This window comes from Lontra canadensis, unplaced genomic scaffold (assembly GCF_010015895.1).
Source record: "Lontra canadensis isolate GAN:19392208 unplaced genomic scaffold, GSC_riverotter_1.0 scaffold168, whole genome shotgun sequence".
NCBI classification, from domain to species: domain Eukaryota; kingdom Metazoa; phylum Chordata; class Mammalia; order Carnivora; family Mustelidae; genus Lontra; species Lontra canadensis.
Genome location: NW_022631162.1, coordinates 29,636 through 33,839, shown reverse-complemented (window position 1 = coordinate 33,839; position 4,204 = coordinate 29,636).

Sequence of the window (4,204 nt, the reverse complement as noted above, 5' to 3'; positions counted from 1 at the left end):
CCACACCCAGACCTGGATGCAGAGGGAGGACAGGTGTGGGGAGGAACTGAGCAGTGATGCCTGGACAGGTCTCGTCCTTCCAGCTCCTCTGAACTTCTCGGTACAAGAAGAAGGTAATGCTGCTCATCAGTGCTGCTCATCAAAGCAGATTTTCCTTGTAGAAGTTTTTTAGTAAAATGTTATTTATAACAGTAAAAGACCAGCCGGGAAGGAGAGAAATGTTGACAGACACTGACACGCATGTGCCTAGTGGCTGTGGTCTGGTTACACCATGACACTTCATTGGCCGCACAGCCAGAGACAGGAGAGGAAGCATTGAGGACACTGGAGGTGACAAGTCCCAGAGAAGGCACTGGACACGTGGTCTCTGAGTGGTTCAGTCCTGACTGTCCCATGTTAGAGGGTTTCAGGAAGGGAAACTGAATAGCTCCATGATGCAGAAGACAAAATCCGGTGGATGGGACCTGAGATGTCCATAAATCTCTTAGTGGATCTCATTCCTTCTACTGCGTCCCCATCCAGGTGGAGCGGAGAGGGACCCAGTTGTCTCTGGCCACTCTACTCCCTCTGCCATCTCACCCCTTTCAAACCTCCACAATCATGGGCATTAGTGGGATAGACCAGATCCTGGGTCGTCGACTCTCCTCCAAAGGAGACCCTCCAACACTGTAGAGTTCCCGCTTTCCTGATTTCTTTTGCCAATGGGAACAGATAGAGTCTGTATGAGGAATGGTCTCTCCTCTCCCTGCTTCCTTTTCTCAGCTGCTCCCTCTGCTGCTCACAAATGCTGCTCACGCTCATGGGGGTCCTTCGTTTCAGTGTAATTTCTCCCTCACAAGCCTGCAGGCAGCCTGAGGGCAGAAGCTTCCCCTTGTTCTCTGTCCCATCACCTGTGACGTGGACAGAGCTTCTTCCTGGTACCTGTTCAATACTTGTTGGTGGGAGATGAGAAACATTTGCTCAGAAATCATTTGTCCCTCCTCCAGATTGCTAGGGGAGCCCACCTAAGCCTCCACATCAGATCTCGTAAAGTTGAATGTCATTGTCCCTACAAATGACCTATTCAGAGCTGCCCACATGGTTCTGCCAAGACAAGCTCCAGGGTCTCCTATGTTTGGAAACTCTCAGTGTGCATCCAGCCCTGGGACTTCAGTTGTGCTGGGATCATAGCTTCTAGGACCACATCTCACTCCATCTGCCCTCATGCTGACCTCCATGGGGATTCTGTCACCTTGATGTGACCAGTGAGAAGGAAATGGCAGATACACCCAATGTCCCCACACACAGAGAAACACCAGAAATGGATTAAACATCCCAAGAAAAGCAAGGGTCTTGACATCATAGTATAGTTTCTAGTGGGTCCAATCATTTGGAGAAACACCACATACCTTTTTAAATTTAAAAACAAATTTGTCTCCCCTGTATGCCCTGTCATGAGTAAAGAGACACCACACTTCATAAGCATGTTTGTGTATCTGGAACCAAACTTATCATAACCGGGTGTGCTCTATCACCATATTTACCAGTAAACCACTCAACAACAGGCTTGGAAGAACAGGAGAAGATTCCTAGCTGGTGCCAGCTACAATGTAAGTAGCTCTGCTCTTGATTCTCATGGTCCTAGAGCCCCACAGGTGTTTGAAGGGGTAACTGAGCTATTTAACTGCTCATTGGGGCCTGATAGAGCCTCTGACACTGAGCAGAACCCCATATTCTTTGGAAAGTTACTGTTATTTCATAAGGTTTTAGACTTGACATTGGACTCTAGAGGGCACTTAGTAGCTGAGCAAGGGACACACTAAATGACCATATTCCCCTGCCAACTGTCCTCAGCCATGATTTTTCTGACCCATGAAATCATACCATTAGTCATGTCTACTTCCCTTCCATTATCACATGGAAGTTATATACAAGCATAGGTTCCAGCGGGACCTGGGGACACACTTACCATCCCGGTGCACCTGCTCCTGCTACAAGACCACTTCTAACACCGGTGGAGACAGACTGAGTGGACAAATGGAGATCCACACAGCATATGTCTATGCATGGTTAAATGCTAAATAAAACGTGTCCAACTCTCCTACCTTGAAATCTCCTGTAGCATACAGGAATGAGCGAGTACATTCCAAAAAGTCACTCATGAAGAGGTAAGCTGGACATTGGTGTTAATCTCATGGAGCCACAAGTGCTTACGAAATCAGAAACTTTCCTGGGGGGCAAGGAGGCCTGTATCCAACCTAGGCTGAGGGGGACCTCCTCCCTGTCCTACCTGAAGCACAGAGTCTCCTGAAGCCTGCGTGCCGCTGCCGGGGGACCCCCCACCAGGCTGGCTCTGGCACCTCTGCTGGAGGACACCAGATCCCAGGAGCAGCAGGCATTTGCAGAGGCACAGGGCCAACACCCGAAGGCAGGCCACAGTGTGGTTTGGCGGCAGACAAGGGACAGGAAGAGAAGGTCTACAAGGTCCACTGTCAGAGACCATGTCTGTGTTTAAAGCTGCCAATGTTTCTTTCTCTGTGAAGTCAGTGCCTGGCGGGATTCCCATGGCTGTTTGGTACGGTGAGACCTGCACATGAGGCTTCTGAGCACACATTAGCCACTGGGAGGGAGGGGCCTCTGCAGTTGCGTTGGGATTGGAGAGATGTATTTACCAGAGCGTGACAGAAAGTTGCAGACCATTGTGGGAGTCTTCCAGGAATTCTTACGGGGAGGCCGAGACGTCACCAGATGGGCCTCCAAATTACTGTTCTTGGTGCAGCAGGTTTGAGGAGGAAGCAGAGCTGGTGGCAATTCACCAGCAACTGGGTTGGGTATGGGACATCCGTCAGGATCAGAGATCGGGAGGAATGCAGGGACGCTGACCTCTTAGGCTAGAATTATACAAAGCAGCCTTCCAGGTGGGGGACAAAGAATATCCCAGCCACAGGAGGGGCTCAGCCCAGCTGTGTAGGGAACACTGTCAGATGCAATGGCCACTAGTTAACCCTCGTGCACGTGGGGTGGGGCAAGGAGCGTCACAGTCACGAGCACCAGCAGTCCTAGGTTCTGCGGTGTAGATCAGGCATGTTAAAGGGCTGCGTGGACCCTGGCAGCAGGAAGTCCTACTAGTTTGTTTCAAGTTAAGGCAAGAAAGGATGTTATTAGCACCAGCACCAGAAGCAAAACCCACTCTGGGAGTCCAGGAATTAAAGCCAGGTCATGAGGGGGTGTCAGAGTGATGGATAGATTTAGACAGAGAGGTAAAAAACCCAGTAGATGAACTTTTCTGCTCCCCTTGAAAGAGGGATGACACCTAGGACAGGATGCTCTCTTCCAGTGGGCAGGGAGTGAGAACAGGGTTGTCCCTGACCCGCAGCAGGCAGGCCATGTGAGCAGACCAGCTCTAATGCCCTAATGCGGCCAGATTTGATCCAAGAACAGCAGCACACAACCCCTCTCATACCCCCAGTACGTCTGGCTGGGACAAGGGGACCCTGCCTAGCTCGGCGGGACAGGTAAAGCTGTGTTTGGTGAACTGGTACCCCCGAGAAGAGGGCCAGAGCCACAGGGGACCACAAAGTTACAGGGACAGGACTGTTGCAAGTGTCCCAGAGAAGAGTTCCACCCCCATATTAGAGAAAGGACAGAGTATGAGACCCCACAGGACAGGGCAGCCCTGAATCATAGCGATTATGGCTTGTCTTCTCCTTTCCCACCTCGGGAGGCGGAGTGTACAGGGAGCTACAAGGACTCCTCCAAGATGTGACGAGACACAGAAAATTTTTTTCCCAAGATTCCAAGGTTGAGGACCAGACCAGTCCGAAGAGGATGCGGGACAAGCATTTGGAGTGGAGAGGCTGCGCTGCTCTTGGAGGGAGGTCACTTGCAGGACACGCTGTCTTGTAGGAAGTGCACAGTGAGGGGTGCCGACCAGGTGGTCAGGCCTCACGGGCAGCCCCCTTAGGGAAGCCTCCGGATGCTGGAGAGAGTCACCAGCTGGCCAGGCGATTTGCTCAAGCAGAGCATTTCGGCAGGTTGCCAACAGGCCAGATCTGAAACTGTTGGGGTTCCTAACGGACAAGGCAGGGAGGGGACCAGGAGGAGGCAGACTTCAAACGTTGTTGAAGCCTGAGGTCGGCTTGTTCATTGTAGCTGTGAAAGTGAGATTCAGGCCAAGTTTCACAAAGTTCCCATCTGAGTTACATAAGGGTTGCATTCCAAGAGC